Genomic DNA, 20,765 nt, shown 5'->3' with positions numbered 1-20,765 from the left:
CAGAAATACAAGTTGGGTTTAGAAGAGGCCATCACACTATGGGCATTATAGCCAATGTCAGATGGATTTTGGAAGAAAGCAAAGAGTACCAGAGGAATGTCTATCTATGTTTCATTGACTATGAAAAGGCATTGGACTGTGTGGATCACAACAAATTGTGATTATCCTTGAGAAGATGGGACTCCACGAACACTTGATTGTGTTCACTTGATTGTGAACCTACTCTTAGACCAGGAAGTCTGTTCATCAGAACAGAGCAAAGAAACACTGCATGGTTCAAAATAAATAAAGGGATGCTTCCTGACTCCATACCTTTTCAATGTGTATGCAGCACAGATCATTCGAGAGGTTGGGCTTCATGAGAAGGAATGTGGCATCAGGATTGGAGAAAGATTTATCAACAACCTATGTTATGCAGAGACACAACCTTGCTTGCTGAAACTGAGGAGGACCTGAAGCACTTGCTGCAGAAGTCAAGGACTGGAGTCTTCAATATGAACTGAAGTTCAACATCAAGAAGACAAAGATTCTCACCAACTGGCCAATTGGTATCATCATGATAGAAGGAGAAGAGATTGAGGTTTGTAACAATTACAGCTTGCTCAGCTCCACAATCTAAACTCTTGGCATCAGCAGTCAGGAAATGAAAAGACAAATTGCACTGGGAAAATCTGCCGTCAAGGACTTCTCCAGAGTACCGAGAAGCAACGATGTCAGCCTAGAGACTAAGGTGTGTCTGTTCCATGCCAGGGTCTTCAAAATTGCTTACTATGCATCAGAAAGCTGGACAATGACTAAATGTCACAGAAGAAGAATTGATGCCTTTGAGTTGTGGTGCTGGAGAAGTGTCTTGAATGTACCATGGACTACCAAGAAAAGAAATAAGTCTGTTTATGAGAGGATGAAATGAAGTTTCTCCTTGGAGGCTAGGATTTTGAAGTTCCATCTCACATACTTTGGGACTGTGGCCAGAAGGGGCCAGTCCTTGGAGATGGACATGTTGTTCAGAGGTGTTGAGGGACAGCATAGGAGAGGAAGACCCTGGATAAAATGGATTGACACAGTAATTGGGGCAATGGGGGTTAGTTAGTGTGTTAGAGTCAGTGAGATTGGCTCAGGACAGGACAGAGTTCAGAGTTGTTGTACATAAGGTCACTATGAGTGGTAGTCAACTCAATGGCACACAACAACAACAACAACAACAACAACAACATCTCTTTGCTTTGATAGCCTTTTTCTTTGCCTTTAGCTAATTAACCATTTGTTCTTTTTTCTATGTCATCAGTAAGAAGCAGGGTAGTTGCTTAACTAAACTGACACTGACAAATTTCAGGAAGTATATAAACAAGAGCCTGTGGTAAGATAGGCTGTTGAGGAAGAAGTTGAAGCTGCACTGAAGTTATTGACACAAAATAAGGCCCCAGAAATTGATGGAATACTAATCGACATGTTTCAACTAAAATGTCAGCCCTGCATGTGCTCACCAGTACATAGCTGTTTGGCCTACTGACTGGAAGGGATCCATATTTATTCTCATTCTCAAGAAAAAAGATCCAACAAAATATGGAAATAATAAAATAATATCATTAATATTACATGCAAAAAAATACGCTGAAAATCCTTGGGAAAAAATGGCTAGAACTGGTCCCATAGATAGGGAACTATCAAAAGTTCAAGAAAGATTTAGAAGGGGCTGTGGTACCAGGGATATCATTGCTGATGTCAGATAGGTCGTGGGTGAGACTAAAGAAAATACCACTAGGCCAAACAACTGATGAAATCAGGATGAGAAATGGGAGATGCTGTGTGGTTTAATAATAGGAAATTTGCATTATCAGTATCGTATTTTGCTACTATGTTTCTTGTCACATTTCTTACTGGGAAAGGATATGTTAATGGAAGAGATGCATAGAGTCCGGGAGGATTCCATTCTCTAAGGGTCCAAAACCCTCAGGAGATCACTACCCTCTCATATCACTGTGTGACACTATTTATAGAGTTTTGCCAACCAGGGAAGTTCAGCTAAGTTACAGCACTGTAACTTTGATTGAATAATTTCCTCTACTCAATCTCCATTTTTCCTCCTTCCTAGAGATCAGGCTAGTATAAAAATTTCAATCTTCTAATCAGGAAATCAAAAGCCGAATTGCATTGAAGAAGTCTGCTGTCAGGGACCTTTCCAAAATGCTAAAGAGCAGTGATGTTAGTATAGAGACTAAGGTGCACCTGATCTAGGCCATGGTCTTCGCAATTACTTGCTATGACTAAGGATGACAGAAGAAGAAATAATGCCTTTGAGTTGTGATGCTGGAGAAGAGTATTGAACATATATAATAGACTGCTTAAAGAACAAATAGTTATGTATTGGAGAAGGTGAAAGCAAGTTTCACCTTGGAGGCTAGGATTTTGAAGCTCCATCTCACATACTTCAGGCATGTGGCCAAAAGGGACTAGTCCTTGGAGAAGGACATCATGCTTGGAAGTGTGGAGGGACAGTGCAGGAAAGGAAGACCTTGAACAAGATGGATTGACACGATGACTGGAGAAATGGGTTAGGTGTGTCTGAGTCAGTGAGACTGATTCAGGATAGGGCAACCATCAGAGCTATTGTACATAGGGTCATTATAAGTCACAGGCAACTCGATGGCACCTAAAATGAACAACAATCTCATGGCTGGCCCTTATGTGTGCCACACGTCTACTTATAAGTATGGTTGGCTTTATCCTGAGTAATCTTGTGAATATAAACTATTAGATGTGGCCTAAAGGTCCCAGTATTAATTTAAAAGATACTTCCATAACATGAAAAAACCCAGGATTTTTACCTCCCACACCTGCTTCCAGGATCTAGAACAAAGATTACAACGAGCCCAAATTCCCTACTACACTCTTGTTAAGTTGGCTACTCTCATTGTTACAAGACTCCAGTGACTGATACCTCTTGTAACTAGAGTAGGGAAATAGACTCTGCTGTTGATGTTGTTATGTACTATCAAGTCTGAACTATTTCAAAGCTGACCTACCATTGGGTTTTCATAGGCAATAAATCACACAGGAGGAGACTGCCCATTTTTATTCCACCGAGCAGCTGGCAGATTCAAACTTTTCTGCCCAAATCTGAACTAGCTATTTTTCCAAGGAGCCTTGGTTCCTTTGAGCGAGAGACTGCATCCTGATGTTATACTCTGGTCTATTTTGTTAGGGTTTCTAGTCTTTTTGTTGTTCAAGGTCAGAAACTATGTATCTAAGGAAAAAAGTACATCATGCTATTATCCTGGTATTTCTCACTGAATGTTCATATTATGATTACTTTATTTGATATTTATTTTAAGGGAGCTCTGCTGGCCTCATAACAAGAAGCTGCACTACAATCCTGAAGGTTCATGGTTTGAGCCACCAGCTGCTCCACAGGAGAAAGATGGACAGTCTCCTCCTATGCAATTAACTGCCTCTGAAAACCTGCCCGAGAGTCAGCTATGGGTTGGTTCTGACCTGACAGTACACCACAACAACATTATATTTTAAGTCCTTTTTTACATTTCAAAGGAGACCTGTGGTGTGGTGTGGTGTGGTGTGGTGTGGTGTGGTGTGGTGTGGTGTGGTGTGTATAATGTATCAGGGTAACTAACAAAAAGTCAGCGGATTCTCCAGATTCTCCAGAAGATAACTACAAGCAGTCTCCTCCTATAAGGGTTTGTAGTCTTGGAAACCCAATGGAGGGCCCCTCTGAAGACCAATTCCACTACAAAGGGTTGAGTTTGGTTTGAATTTTACATTGAAAGTCTTGCTTCCTAATAACATTAATATACTTATTTATTACCCTTATGTAAAGCTATAAAGCAATAATCCCACTGTCATCACTAACAATCTGAAAACAGGATAGTTTTTTTTTTCTTTGTAATTTCAAAATGTTCCATTTTGCTGGCATACTGGCTCCAGACATTCTACTTGCTGGTTTGATACAGCAAGCAGAAAAATCCACCTGGGCAGTAACTCTTGGGTGTTTTCTAGAAATCACAGGCAGCCTCACAACATAGATTGTGAAGATGGCACAGAACTGGGCAGGGTTCCATTCTGTTGGACATAAGGTTGCTATGAGCCAGTTCAAGATACTTACCAACAACAATCTAGAAGCTAAAGGCAGCTTCTAGCAGTTAGACATGTCTTCCAACCAATATTTAGCAGCAATCTAAGTCTCTCAGTCCTATAACTGCAAGGACATGAAGGCAATCAATGACCTGAGAGTGCTTGGAAGTGGATTTTTCCCCAGCTGAACCTCCAAATGAGAATGCAGCTACCCAATTCCTTGATCACAGCCCTAATCAACCTTGAACCATAACAAGGCTTCTGTAGCAAAGCTGTGTCCTAACTTCTAACTCACAAGAGACTATGGGATTGTGAATGCATATTATATAATCAAGTTTATAGTACTGATTGTTTAGCAATAGATAACCAATAAAACAGAATTAGACATTTGGTTATCTGTTGATTTCATCTCAAATTGAGGAATCTCCCAACCCTTGAAGCCACCCCCTCCAACATTCACGGACCCACTTTTCACCTTCTCTCTGCCATGGATGCTTAGAGATCATTTTGTATGCCTAGGGGCACCCATCCACACACCCCATCACTTTGCTACCTCAGACTTGGACAGAGTTGATACTGATGCTTCCAACAGGAGCCTCACTATTTTGGATGCTTGTATCTTCTTGTGGGGGGAAAAATGCAGGAAGGGGAGAACATATGGGAAGGGAAGGATATATGGAAAGATAATGAAAGATGGGATCCACATCATCATTCTTTTGTAGAGTAAAAGAAAGAATATAATAGAAAGTATCAATATATCACATGTAGGGTGGTAAGCATTATTTCATGACAAGTCCATTTTATTTCTCTCATGTGCTCTGTGTGCGTGAGAGAGAGAGGGAGAGGGGGAGGGGGAGAGAGGGGGAAGAGAGAGAGAGAGAAAGAAAGAGAGACAGAGAGAGGGGAGGAGGGAGGATAGAATTGGGTCAAAAGATAAATAATATTGTTAATCATGGGTCACAGTCTAAAAAAAAAATACTTAAAAGAACCAGAAGAGGTCAATTATTTGAGTCACAATGAAGCAAAGTCTTGTTCATAAGAAGACAGTCTAGTATCATTATCTTCCATTGAAATATCAATTAGTCCATGAGATTTGAAAATCATAAAACATTTACATTAAAGCAAGGAGATTCTTTAGAGACAGTATACCAGTATTATTAGGAATTGTATTTGTAATAAATTTAACAAGTAAGATAGAGATGTTATAAGAATAAAGTGGCAAGTTTATGGTTATATGGATGCCCTCTGAATGATCTTTCCAGATTTCTTTCTTTTTTTTTTTTTTCACCACCAGCATCCCCTTTAATAAAACATGGAAGGTGGTGTGACAGAAAAAAGGGGAGGAGTGAAATACGACCATTTACAACCACAAAAAAAACCCTCTGTACATGTCTGGCTCCTGGCAGCAGGGAGGGCAGCGGGCAGCAGTGGCTGGCTGGCCCTATTTGTAGAGGATGTCGTAGTGGCCAGGCCGGTAGAGAAGGTAGACTTTGGGCTCGGAGCCCTCAGGGAAGACGTGCGGGTTGGTGGTGCCGCCCTCGCCGCGGTCCATGTACTCCACCTGGATGCAGACACTGAGGGCCTGGGCCAGGGCGATGATGTGGATGTGGTCGCTCTCCTTGCACATGGGCTCCACCTCCTGCTGGCAGAACTCCTTGACAGTCCGCCCGCCCTGATGAAATGCTGAAAGACCTTGCTCTTTTGCGCTGCAGGTAGCCAGATGTAAGCAGCCGCAGGTAGACCACCAGGTAGTCCTCTGGTCGTTGAAGGAAGCCAGCAGGTCAGCGACTGAGGTCTGCTTCTCCACCTGCTCAATCAGGTCCATGAACGTGTTGTGGAAGTCCTCAATTGTGAACTCAGTGAAGCCTTGGGACACCAAGTCCTCTTTACTCTTGGCAGACACAGCCTTGAACCGCTGCAATTCCTTGCTGTCATCCAGCAATGCCTCCAAGTGGGAGAATCCAAATGCTCAATAGAAACAGTTCCCGTCAGGCCTGGTCTTTCGGATGTATGAGTACTTTTTGTGGAGGTCCTTGATCTTCTGTTGATAGATGTTGTCATCCTCAGCATACTCCTTGTACAGGACCGAGAGCTCCAGCCGCTCCGAGACCAGAGGGTCCTGCACAGCAATCTCTTGCTGAATACGGCCCTGCTGAGCCATGATGGCTTCATCGTAAGCCAGACAGTTAACACCTTCGGAGTCGCTGCCGAGCGGCTCTTGCTTCTGCTGCTGAGGTTCCTCCGCCGCCATCTTTGATCTTTCCAGATTTCTAATGCAGCGGTAATGCTAGTTTGTCACTTATCTAGGGCTTTAGAAAAACATTTCAAGTGCTCTTGTAAGTAGAAATAGTAAAGTTCCCCAGTAAAAGAGGGAAGAAGAAATAGAGTGTTGGCATGCCCACTAAGTCACGTCACCAAGCAAAGACTTTGCTGTCCTGGCTATTTCTCTATTGCCTGGTTTCCACATTTGAAGATAGTTCAAAATGAATACTTGAAAATGAATGTTAGTCATATTTAGTTTTATTGAAGGTTAAAAAAAAAGTGCCACAGAAGTCATCATATCCTCTGCTATAAGGGAATGGAAGATAGGAGAGTTGGGCCATCTTCGACTATGGAATTAAATCATACACACAGTTTTCATCTTCCATAAATGTGGACCTCAACTAATGAAACGGGATAGTTTCCTTTTAGTTTTAATGTACATTGCAGGTGTACATGTCAAAAGATAATAAAATTCTAAAAAGCCCCACGAGAGTCTAAAACCACACTGGATGGGCTGTATAAAAGAATGAAAAATCTGTATCAGTGAAAGAAGAGCTATGAAAATGATCAGATTCTCTTTCTGACAAGAAATTTAAAAGTGTTGCACAACTCAAAGTTTGCAAGCTCTGCAATTTTTCAACATTTTAGAAGTACTGTGCAAACGTCACAGACATCTTCTTTCAATAAGCACCTCAGGAAATATTCATTAAAACGTCCAGGAGTGCACAAAAGGGTTTTCCCATAAACACCCATACCCTCGGCACTTACAAGACACCAACGCTTTAGAACAAAACCATCTGCTCTTTAAAACCACCCTGGAAACATAGACTGTCAGAATGGGGATGGCCTTCCAGGAAGGAGTTTCCTACTCTTTCACTTACAAGAAACCATGGCAGGCTCACTAGCTGTCTTCGGTAACTCCACAAGACATGAATGAGAATGTTAGCACCTCTTTGAGTTCCCCCAAAGAAATTCATTCATACAAAAATATTAGCAAGTAGGCTTGTTGTTAATTGTTGCCATGAAATTGATTTCCACCCCTGGCAACTTCATAGTAAGTAAAATCCGAGAAAGTTGAGGTGTCTATAAGGCAGAAAACTGTCAGAGAAGGCAAAAACAAGCAACTAAAAATTTCTCCATCATTCCAAGGGCAGAAAACAAGTTAGAGCTAGCAAAATAAGGCCATCATTGTGGCTTCTATCTCTTACAGGTTTTACTGTAGAAGAACAAAATAGAGCCTTTGGTATCTTTATGATGTTAGTTATGTCTCAGTTTAGAGTCACAGCTTCTATCAATCTATGTAATTGCAGGATTTCTCAATTTTCTCTAGCTCCCAACTCTGCCAAAGAATCTTTTCCTCGAAATTGACCTTTTACGACTTTCATGTCTAATATTCAACAAAGTATTAGAACAGAATGTGCAGAGAACTGGAGTTGCAGAATAAAAAGGGAGGAACTCACTCAGCATTACTCAAGCTGAAAGAACTGAAAAGCAAATTCAATCTTTGAGATGTAATACTGAAGGATGTATGAGAAAATCTTAAATGACCCAGGAAGCATCAAAGGAATATTGAAGAAAGAACTGGCTGACACTGAACTTCTTCAGGAAGCACCATATGATCAAAACCTAATGGTAATAAAGCAAGTAGTAGTTTAAGCTGTGTGGATGGCATTGGCAAAAAAATAAAGCCCCAGGAATTGATGAGCTATAAGTTGACATGTTTAAACTAACAGATGCAACCCTGAATTATGCTCACCAGTCTATGCCAGGAAATTTGGAGGCTAGCTTCCTGGCCAACTGAAGGGAAGAGATCCATTTTTCTTCCTATTCCAAGGAAAGATGATCCAACAGAATGTGGAAATAATCTAACAATATCATTAGTATCACATGCTAACCAGATGCTGCTGAAGATCATTAACAAATAGATAAAATAGTACACCAGCAGAGAACTGCCAGAAGTTCAAACAGGATTTAGAAGATGCTGTGGCACCAGCAGATGTCAGGTGCATCCTGGCTAAAAGTAAAGAAAACCAGAAGAATGTCTGTTGTTTTTGTTGTATACCATAGAGTTGGAACTGACCCATAGCTGACCCTCCAGTGGGTTTTCAGAGGCAGTTAATCACATGGGAGGAGATTGCCCATCCTTCTCCTGCAGAGCAGCTGGTGGGATTTGAACTGCATGTCTTTGGGAATGCAACACAGCTTCTTGCCACTAGTCCACCAGAGAATGTCTACTTGTGATATATTGACTATGCAAAGGCATTTAATTGTTTGGCTCATAACATATTACGGCTAACATTGAGAAGAATGGGAATCACAGAACACTTAATTGTGTTCATTCAAAGCCTATGCCTATATCAAGACACTGTTGTGTAAACTAAGCAAGGGAACATTAAATGGCTTAAAATTTAAATAGGTCTGTGTCAGGATTGTATCCTTTCTCCATACCTGTTCAATCTGTATGCTAAGCTGTTGCATACCAAGAGTAAAGTATATGAATAATTAATAATGAGACAAAAAAACAAGAATGTGTAAGTAAACAGAAAGTGTAAAAGACAGGGGGCCAGCAGTTCAAATCAAGTGAAGTCCTGCTTCTCTGTGTATTTATTGAGAATCAGGAGAATCAAATCATAAAGAGAATTCTCTTGTAAATGAAGCCGAATTTTTCTCTATTGTCAACCTAATGCTCAGGGAGGAAGTATTTCACAAGTATAGACTTTTACGCTGCCTCTGCCAGAGACCTAGCTGTCTCTTGTCTGCAGGAAATAGCTCATTTCCTGTGATCTGTCACAAGAGAAATTCCAACTTATGCTATTCCTTCAATTCCTAAATAAGCATATGGTTTTTCATACAATATTTGGTATGAAATTTGGCTTCCCATACTAAGCAAATTATTCAAGAAGCTGGACTCTGAAGAAGGTGGCATCAGGATTGGAGGAACACACATCAATTATCTTCGTTAGGCAGATAAAAGTCAGGAGAACTTGAAGCACTTGTTGCAGAAGATCAAAGAATATAGCCTCCAATATAGATTGATGGCATCTCAACATCAAGAAAACAAAAATTCTTACCGTTGGACCTATAAGGAAAATCATGATGGATGGAGAAAAGATTGAAACTGATCAGATTTCACCTTACTTGGATCCACAATCAACACCTTTGGTACCAGCAGTCAGGAGATTAGAGTCATATTACACTGGGAAAGTCTGAAGTCAGGGACCTCTCCAAATTATCGAGGAACAATGCTGTCAGTTTGAAGTCTGAAGTGTTCTTGATTCAGGCCATAGTATTTCCAATCACTTACTATCCATCTGAGCCTGGACAATGAATAAGATTGTGAAAGATAGAATTGATGTTTTTGAGCTGTGGTATTGGAGACGAGTATAACCCATCGACTGCTTGTAAGTTGGCCAGAGTCTTTCTATCCTTGCATTCTGTCTGTACTTCATTCCTTACAGATTTGTTCATACTTATGGCAGTGTAATTCAAATATGTCAATAATTCTACTATGTTCTTTTTTTTAATTATCTAATTTTTGATGCTTATGAGGCAATTGAAAAAAATCTAGAGTGGGTTATCTTTGTAGCTGATTTGCCCAGGAGAGTGCATTGAGTAAGGAAGAGAAAAAGTACTAAACATTTTTAAGCTGAAGCAACTAAAAAAAAGAAAAATCCTGTTGTTGTTGTTGTTAAGTTCTGTCGAGTTGAGCATGACTCATAGCAGCCCTATGAACAAAGATCTGAGCCCTGTTCTATCCTGTGCCTTCCTCACACTTCCTGACACACAAGAGCCCATTGCAGCAGTAACCATATCAATTCACCTGGTTGGGGATCTTCCGCTCCTTCAAAAACTCTCCACCATTCCCAACATCATGTCCCTCTCCAAGGAATAGCATCTCCTAGCAATAGGTCCAAAGTATGTGAGGATTTTCATTATTCTTGCCTCCAAAGAGCACTCTGGCTGCACCATCTCCAAGACATATATGTTAATTCTCTTGGCTGTCCATGGGATATTCAGTGTCCTTCTCCAACACCACAGCTCAAAGATGTCAATTCTTTTTCTGTCATTTTTATTCATTGTTCAGGTCTCGGACGCATAGCTAGTAATCAGAAAGTTAGACTCTGAGGAGGAATGTGGCATCAGGCTTGGAGGGACACTCATCAATAATCTGTGTTATGCGGATGACACAACCTTGATTGCTGGAAGAAGGGTTTGAAACACTTGTTACAGAAGATTAAGGAATGCAGCCTTCGGTATGGATTGCATCTCAGTGTCAGGAAAATGAAGATTCTTACCACTGGACTGATGGACAATGTCATAATGAGTGGAGAGAAGATTGAAACTTTCAACAGCTTCATCTTGCTTGAATCCACAATTAAAACTCTTGGTACGAGCAGTCAGTAAATAAGGAGACATATTACACTGGAAAAATTTGTATTTAAGGACCTTTTCAAATTATTGAGGAGTATTGATGTCAGTTTGAGGACTAACACGCATCTGATTCAGGCCATAGTACTTCTGATTTTTCAGATTTATATTTATGATTCTAAAAATAATCCTATAAGAGGTATATGTTCTTAGTCTTATCTTAGCATCATCTAATCTTATTAAAATATACTGGGAATAGTACATTGACAGGTAACTGCTGGAAAAGCTTTGGACTGAAGGTATCATTGCTGATGTTGGCTGGATCTTCATTGAAAATAGAGAATACCAGAAAAAATGCTTACTTATACCTACGCAAAGACATTTGACTACATAGATAATAACAAATTATATTTAACATTGAGAAGAAATCTCAGAACACTTACTTGTCCTCATGTGAAACTTATACATAGTCCATAGACAGAAAAATGGAACACTGCATGGTTCAAAAATCAGGAAAAGTGCATATCAGGGCTGTATCCTTTTTTCCATACCCATTAAATCTGTATGATAAACAAATCATTGAGAAGCTGGCCTCTATGAAGAAGAATAAGGCATTGGGATGGGAGGAACGAAGACTCAGTAACAACTTGAATTACACAATCTCACTTGCAGAGAACCTAAGAAAGACTTGGAACACTTATTGGAAAGATCAATAACAATAAAGATTACATCTCAATTTAAGAAAACAAAAATCTTAACCACTGGGCCAATATTCATTGAGCATGAAAAAATGTAGAAAAAAAATGAAGTTGTTAACAATATCATTTTACTTGTATCCACAATCAACCTTCATGGTAGCAACACTCAACAAATATAAAGATGTGTTGCATTGGGTATGTCAGATGTCAAGGATCTCTTTAAAGTGTTAAAGAGTAAGGATATCAGTTTGAAAACAGATCCGTAATAGGCCTAAATGATCGTATTTTCAATTGCTTTCTATTTATCTGACAGATGGATAATGAATAAGGAAGATTGAAGAATTAATGTCTTGAACTGTGTTGTTGGTGAAGAGTATTGATTATCCCTTTTACTGTTAAAAGACCAAACTTGGAAAAATGCAAGCAGGGTATACCTTAGAGGCAAGGACAGTGAAACTCACCTACGTTGGATATGTTATTAGGAAGGGTCAGTTCTTAGGGAAAAGACATCATGCTTTCCAAGTAGAGGGTCAGTGGAAGACCCTCAGTGATATGGATTGATTACAGCAATGGGCTTGAGCATGGCAGAGATTGTGAAGATGGCAGTAGGTAGGGCAAGGTTGTTCATGGTGTCACTCTGTGTTGGAGCTGACTTGCTGACATCTAACAACAGCAACATAGTTCTTTTGTAAGGAGCCCTAATGGCACAGTTAAGTGTTTAATTACTAACCGAAAGGTGAGTTGTTTGAATGCACTGCTTGCTTCACCAGAAGAGAGATTTATCAGCCTAGCTTCCTAAAGAATACAGCCTTCAAAAACCCATGGGACAGTTTTCCTATATGGTTGCTACAAGGCAGAATGGCTCTGTAGAAATGTTTTTTGGGTGGCTTTTTTAAAGAAAAATTTTATTTTTAGTAAGTTATGTTGTAAAATTATGTCAACTAACAAACTTAATGATGGTTTTCTTTCCATTCCTTTTGAGAGAGCACAAGATCAAGCAAGCTTTTCACGTTATTTGGATATAATCTATGTCCAGTCCTTTGCCACTATCTCTTTGTCCCCCTATGCCCAATTGTTATCACAAACATCACATAACCTCTCCTGTACAATCAATGATTTGCCCTTCACTAAACTCCCACTCCCTGAAGGCAAGCCCCATCCTTATTGATGGGGAAAGCTTAGAAACCCTCCTTCTGATGTCAAATGTTCCAGCACTGACCTCCGTGAGCTCCACAGAGCAGCTGTCTGCATATAACAGGACAGGAAAAGCTGGGATGCATTTAGGTAGGTTTGTTTGGATTTTTTAAATGCTGCCCTGCGGGACCTCCTGCTTACTCTAGCTCAGAAACTTAAGTTGCTGAATGCAGCTGAAAGCCTCAGTTCAGAGGAGCAGCTGAAAGCTATTTCAGCATGAAGCCGACCTTGGCAAACCTTTCACACTCCATATGGTCTCCAGCCCTGTTCTCCAGGAAGCAGCCAGCTCATTCTCCCCACTTGGTTTGAATTGTTTATAATCCCAGCATGTATGTTTGAAAGGCAATTGTACAGAAATGATGCCTTGCTCTGAGTTTTATTCTCTTCCTATTAATTTTTATGTGAATTCTCCACTGAACTGCAATTTACTATATTTGCCCTTCATGCATTCTCTGCCAACAGAGCTTGTGAAAAGTTAAGCATGTCTTGAATGAAGACTCAAGGAGACAAAGGGAGATCTTACCCTGAAGAGACCGGGGTCGGGGTGGGGCTGACTATCAGACAACAGTAAAAAATATACTTACCTCTGGCCCGTCTTATGAGATACCCCAGAAAAAACGAAGAGCTCCTCTATCCTCCAGCTCCTCCCACACTGCTTAGAAACTCAGAAACCGGCACATACTCCTCCAACTCTACCTCTTACCCAAATCCATTCTGTAAATAGAATACAGTTCTGTCATCTCATTAGATGGCTAGAGACAAAGTTGACTCTCTTCAAGCTCTATCCACTTGGAAGGTGCTGTACTGAGTCTTGGGTCTAATCTCATGGCAAAAGCTAATCCTGTCAGGGTAAGAATCAGCTGTCATCTTGTGTCAAGACATCTTATGAAGTATTAGAAAGGTATTACTTCTCTGATGTTACTTATGATGAAATTGTGTCTGGAGAAGGTTCGTTAACTTACCCAAGGTCACATGGACAGAAAATGTTTTAGAGTTAAGACTCCATAAGAGATCTAGCCACTGGTTCTGCAGGGCTCATTCCATCATGTCACCCCTCTTCATAGAGCATATGGATGGGATTTATCCTCTTTCATTAGAATTTGATCCCAGATAAATTGGAAAAGATGTGCTGTTATTTGCTATGTGCCACCAGATCAACTGTGACTCACAGCGATGCTTTGACCAACAGATCTGAAACCTGCCCTGTCCTGTGCCATCCTCACCATCTCCGATATGCTTGACCCTGTTGCTGCAGTCACTGTGTCAGTCCATATTGTTGAGGGTCTTCCTCACTTAATGCTGCCCTTTATCTTTCCAAGCATTATGTCTGTATCCAAAGACTGACCCCTTCTAACAACATGCCCAAAGTATGTGTGAATAAGTTACAATATCTTACTTTCAAGAAGTACTCGTCTTTCACATTCTCCAGGAAAGACCTGTATGTTTTCTTGGCAGTTCAATTGAATAGTCAATACTCTTCTCTAGCACCACAACTCAAAGGCGCCAACTCTTGTTCTAACATCCTCAGTTAATATCTAACTTTCAGATGTATAGCAAATACTTTAGAAGACCAAGACTTGAATAAGGAGCACCTAAGTCTTTAAGCTGATATGCAGTAGGGTTAAATTTTTTCATTTTTCTTATTCAATCTGTGTGCTGAACAAATAATTAGAGGAATTGGACTATAGGACAAACATGACAATAGTAGTCTAGAATATGAAGGACACATATTTTTCTCACAGAAAAATGAAGACAATTTGAAACAATTACTGATGAAAATCAAAGACTATGCCTTTCAGTTGGGATGTACTTCAACATCAATAGAATGATTCAATTTTTTAAAACCTGAATCAATAAACACCAATGATAAATTGAAAATAAATGTACATGGTCAAGAATTTCATACTACTTGAATTAATATTACACATCAAAAAATCAAACAAGATTTTGCGCTAGGAAACTCTGCTGCAAAGATCTCTTTAATGTGGCTTTGTCTTACTTTAAAACACAAGATGTCATTTTTATGACTAAGATGTACTTGACCCTGGCCATGATCCTTTCAACTGCCTCATATGCATACAAAAGGTGGACTAGAGCAAAGCCAGGGAGGAAAATAATTGAAGTCCACTGTGGTGTTGAAAAATACTTACTTACTATTCTCTAAAACACCAGAAAAAGGAATAAATCCATCTTAGAAGCAATGCAACAGGAATATTCCTTAGACATGGAGATTGCAAGACTAAGGCTCCCTTATCTTAGACACTGAGAAAATCAACTGTAAAAGATTTATTTAATCTTTAAGGAAACAAGAACAATATGGTTGGTAGAGAATCAGCAAAATGGCTACATTTACACAATAACCATCAGAATAGATTCAAATATACACACTTTCATATGTATAAACTAATGTGCAAACATAAACACTTTATGAGGTAACATTTCTTTCTGCTTATATATAACTCTAACTACCAAGGACTGCCACAAGAACAAATAGATCTGTCTTGGAGAGGGTGAAACCAAGTTTCTCCTTGGAAGCAAGGACCTTGAAGCTCCATCTCACATACTTTGGGCAAGTGATCAGAAGGGCTCAGTTCTTGGAGGAGGACATCATGGAAGGGTGGAGGGAGGGTGCCGGAGAGGAAGATGCCAGATGAGATAAATTGACATGGTAACTGGAGCAATGAGATTAGGAGTGTCAAAGTCAGTAAGACTGGCTCAGGATAGGGCAGGGTTCAAAGCTACCATACTGTTGCTATGAGTCACATCTGACTTGATGGCACATAATAACAATAACAACAACAACAACTAAATTATTACCATTGAGTTGAAACTAATTCAAAGCTGGCCCTAAATCTTTTCAAGTCCAAACTCTCATATGCTGACAAAATGCCTAATCAAAACTGAGTGTGTTCCCCAGTAAGAATAGCAAAATTTAACAGAACAGCAAACAACAAATGCTGGCAAGGTTGTGGAGAAACTGGAACCCTTATTCACTGTTGGTGGGAGTGTAAAATGGTGCAACCACTATGGAAGGCAGTATGGCATTGTCTCCAAAAGTTGCAAATAAAAATACCATTTGACTCAGCAATTCCTCTACTGGGAATATACCCTAAAGAAACCATAACTTCCACCCAGGCAGATATAAGCACCCCCATGTTTACTGAGGCTTTGTTCACAATAGCAAAGAGTTGGAAACAACTTAAGTGTCCATCAACAAACGAATAGAGAAGCTCTGGTATAGTCACACAATGGAATACTACACTGCATTCAAAAACAATGAACTCATGCAATATTATTCAAAATGGGTGACCTGGAGGACATTATGCTGAGTGAAATATCTCAGTCACAAATGGACAAATACTGCATAGTGCCACTGCTTTAGAACAGTACTGACATCAGGGTTGGGGGGAGAATGAGAAACATTAGATAAGTTATGTATACTACATTGAAACATATGAGGGAGAGAACAGTTTAAAAGTGATATATGATTGGGTATTATGGTTATGACAAGAGTCCAGAATGAAGGCTGCATAGTGGAGTGTACTCGGGATAGGGGTGGGGGACATTGTATACCAATAAAGGAATTTTTCTTTTACTTTTCAAAGAGAAGAGTGTACTGGGGGGATGGGTGAACAGGGAGAAAAATGCAACAATGAATGAGTGGAAATTAAAAACCTCTGTTAATTTCCATTAAAATTAATAAAATAAAATTTAAGAAAAGGGAAAAAAAATCCTGAGTGTGTTTCAGCTGGTGGTATTGCAGCCCTACTTATCACTGGTGAACTCAGCAATGAGCCCTACCACAGGGATCTCAGTCATAAGCGTATTTGCTTTCTCTAACTAGAGGGTGCATAAGCATTGTTGTTCACTGAGTTTTCTGGGATGAAACATTTGCCAAGCATCCCCCACAGTTAAGTTCAAGCTAATAATTTTTTTCCAAGTGATGAGGGACAAAATAGGGAGTCTTGAATAGTATTGCAGAGTCAATGGTTCTTATTTTTGCAGGTATTCAAGTTATTTAGTTGTTGTTAGGTGATGCCTAGTGTGACTCATAGAGACTCAATGGACTACTCAACCCCGACCTATCCTGTGCCATCCTCATCCTCTAGGACACAGTCAAGCCCACTGCTAAAGTCACTATGCCAATCCATCACATTGAGGGTCTTCTCCTTTGTCATTAGGTGTCGGTAAGTCAATTGTGACTCACAGAAACCCTGCATACAATGGAACAAAGCCCTGTCTGAGCCTGTGCCACCTTCACCACAGCGTCTGTACTTACCACCATTGTTGCTGTCACTGGATAAATCCACCCAACTGAAGGTCTTTCTCTCACTCACTGACCTTTGATTTTCCACAAGCATGATGCCCTTGACCAGAGGGCTTGTCAAAATAGATTGCTGGTGCCACCAACCTACCTGGTCTCAGGTAAGTTCCTGGACTTTGCATTCCTAATCAGTTCCTCGGGGTTGCTGGCACTTCTTTATCTGAGAATCACATTAAAAAGCACTGCATAGTTTAATGACTTGGGTTCTTTTGTCTCCACATGATTTCTGTAAAGGGTCTCACTTCTTGCCACAGAAAAGAGATTTTCCTCATAGTGTGAGAACTTAGTGTATCTGACCTTTTTTTTCTGAGACCTAGTCTAGGTCCTATACACTTTCCTCCACATACTCTAGCTGGCTCAGATACTAAGCAGACAATTTCAATTTCTGCGCCAGAGGATTAACAATATATCAAAGAAGCTAAAACTAATTTTCTGGCTTTAAAATCATGTAATATAAATACACTGATAAAAAAGCACATAGATGAAGGATGCGGTGGGTAAAATTTTGAATGATTCAGGAAACATCAAAAGAAGATGGAAGGAATCCACAGAGTCACTATGCAAACAAAGAATCAGTCAAAAGTGAAATATTTTAGAAAGTAAAATATGATGAAGAGCCAATGGTGATGAGGGAAGAAGTGCAAGCTGCACTTACAGCATTGACGAAAATAAGACCCCATGATCTATGGGATACAAATTGATAATTTTCAACTAACTGATGCAAACTTGCATGTACTTATATGTCTGTGCCAGGAAATTTGGAGAGAAGCTACCTGGCCAACTGACTGGAAGTGATCCATATTTGTTCTCATTCCTAAGAAAGGTGACCAAACAGAATGTGGAAATTATCAAACAATATCATTAATCTCAGGCCTAGTGTTATTATATTTTGGAGGAACATTCTTCTAAGTAGTACAGCACTGGTCTGTCAATCTGTTGTACTGAGGTAACCTGGGGTTGCTGTGATGCTGAACCCTGGGCCATTGAGGGGTCAAATGCCATTATGGTTACCCATGGTGGACAGTGTTTGATGGATCTCTCAGATTAAGACAGGTTTGGAAGCAGGAGTGGCATTCACTTCCTAAACAACATGCCTCTGGAAACTATGAATTTAGAGAAATGATGATATTTATCAAAAGGGTTCAGATCTTTTGTTCATAGGGTTGCTATGAGTCATGCTCGACTCAACAACAGTCAGTAACAACATCATTAATATTACAAAAAAGCACAATATTGCTGAAGAAAATTATAAAAAATTACTATATCAGTGCATTGAAAAAGAAATATCTGAAGTTCAAGTTGGGTTTAGAAGAGATCTTAGCATCAGAGATGTAATTACTTGATGTTAGATAGATCCTAGGTGAAAGCAGAGAACAGCAGAAGAATGTCTATCTGTGTGAGTCATAACAAAGTTTGGCTAACATTGAGAAGAATAGGAATTTCAGACCACTTAATTATGCACATACAAAATCTATACCTAGACCAATTCTTATTTCAATAGAGCAAGGACTCTATTGCATGGTTTAAAATTCAGAAAGGTGTACATCAAGCCTCTATCATGTCTCCACATCTTTTCAATCCATATCCTGAGCAAATCATTAGAGAATCCGGACTATATAAAGAAGAGTGATACTAGGATCAGAGGAAGACTCATCAACACCCTGTGTTATGCAGGTGGCGCTACCTTTCTTGCTGAAAGTGAGGAGTTAAGGCACTTGCTGCAGAGGATAAAGGACTGCAATTTTCAATATAGATTGTATCTCAACATCAAGAAAACAAAAATCCTCACCACTGAGTCAATAGGCAACATCTGAATATGGAGGAAATACTGAAACTGGAAGTGATTGAATCCATAATCAACACCCTTGGTACCAGCAATCAGGAGATCTGGGGATGTATAGCATTATAAAAGTGTGCTGTCAGGGACCTCTCCAAAGTCCTGAAAAGCAATGATGCCAATTTAAAGACTAAGGTGCACTTGATTCAAGTTATGGTCTTTCCAAACACTTGCTATGCATCTGCGAGCTTGACATTGAATAAAGATTACAGGAGAAGAAGCATCTATGCCTTTGAGTTGCGGGTGGAGCACCAAAAAACCATATTTGTCTTGGAGAAAGTGGATCCATAATACTCCTTGTAGACAAGAATGACAAAACTTTGTCTCACATACTTTGAGCCTTCTGTGAGAAGAGGTTATTCCTTGGACATGGACATCATGCTTGGAAAGAGATGAAAACCCCCAATGAGATGGATTGATATAATGGCTTTGGCAATGAGTTTAAGTGTGTTGGAGATAATAAGGATGGTGCAGGATAGGACAGAGTCTAGAATAGATTTTCACAGGATCACCACGGGTCATACTTGACTCAATAGCACTTAACAACTTTAGCAAGGTTTCTTAATCTAAGCACTGTTGGCATTTTGAACTGGAAAATCATTATTGTATGGGTTTTCCTAGACATCTTTGCCCCCCTCCTCCCTAGATGCCAATTATGTGCTTCCCTCTTTTCAGTCATGACAATTAAAACTGTCCTCAGATACTGGCAAGGTTCACATGAGAGGGGATGGTGGGAAATGCTCCCAATTCATAAATACTTATAATTACTAAAGGGAGCTCTGGTGGCATAGTGTTTAGTGTGCAGGACTACTAACTGAAAGATCAGAGCTTCAAATCCACCATCCTTTCCTCAGTAAGAAGATGGGTAGTCTCATGCTATAAAGATTTACAGCCTTCAATAACCTGACAGAGGGTCACTATGAGTCAGAATTGATATGATGGCAATGAGTCCAGCATACAGCCTATTGTGTGTGCTTCCAACAGTGTAGTGAGGAAGGTGTTTGAAGATTTTTCTGGCTGACATCATTCAGCTCTCTAAAGTACAGCCTGAATTCTTAGGATGCCTTTCCTTTGAAGCACACATCTTAAAACTATTTCATATGTTCAAGTTCTTTGATGTTCAACTTGTGTGGTTAATGGAGCAGATATTACCACCATCTCCATTTTAATGACAGGCAAAACAAGTTTCTAGCAAACTCAAGCAAGTCCCGAGTTTGCCCAGGTAATAAATCTTAGTAGATGATTATACAACACATTTTCTAACTCGAAAGTCAGTCAAGTCTTCATCATAAAATGTAATCTTCATTCAGTCTATAAACACACTCTGTAAATAACAGCAGCCAATGGTATTTCATAATTTTCTGCAGTTGGGAAGCATTTATTTGTAGAGACCATGGACTTTGTAAACCCCTAATTAAAGCAATAATAATTTCAATAGAGTCTAATTGCACTTGAGACAAACCATGGTCCTTTTAATTGTCTCACATGCATGTGAATGTCAAACAGCAATGCGGAGGAGAGAATGTATGTATTCAAATCATGGTGAAGGCAAACAATATCGACTATATTGTGGCTTTGCAGAAAATAAAAAAAAAAGTTTTAAACCTAAAATTTCTAAAGAATGCTCCTTAAAAGTGCAGATAAAGAGATTTAAGTGTGGTTACCTTGGACATGCCATCAAGAAAGATCAAGCTCTATGCAGGAGCATTGTAAGGGTAATACATTGAAGTTTAGTCAGAACCTACTCCTACTTGACTCTTCAGCAGGTTTTCAGAGGCAGTTAATTGCACAGGAGGACACTGTCCATCTTTTTCCAATGGAGCAACTGGTGAATTTGAACTGAATACCTTTGAGTTGTCAACACAATTCCTTACCACTATTGTTGTTGTTGTTATGTGCCGTCGAGTCGTTTCCAACTCATAGCGACCCCATGTACAACAGCCCTAAACCGTGCTCTATCCTGTGCCAATCTCATTGCCTCTGACACACCCATCCC

The 20,765-nt window shown here is 39.8% G+C and overlaps 1 pseudogene; it reads right to left on the bottom strand.

The window, feature by feature from the left end:
• Positions 1 to 5,527: 5,527 nt before the first annotated feature.
• Positions 5,528 to 6,337, bottom strand: LOC102875436 (annotated as a pseudogene).
• Positions 6,338 to 20,765: the final 14,428 nt, after the last annotated feature.

The sequence above is a fragment of the Elephantulus edwardii genome, unplaced genomic scaffold (assembly GCF_000299155.1).
Source record: "Elephantulus edwardii isolate Elephantulus edwardi_28Jun2011 unplaced genomic scaffold, EleEdw1.0 scaffold00137, whole genome shotgun sequence".
Taxonomy (NCBI): Eukaryota; Metazoa; Chordata; class Mammalia; order Macroscelidea; family Macroscelididae; genus Elephantulus; species Elephantulus edwardii.
The sequence above is the reverse complement of the archived record's forward strand: the minus strand, read 5'-3'. Positions and strand labels throughout refer to the sequence as shown.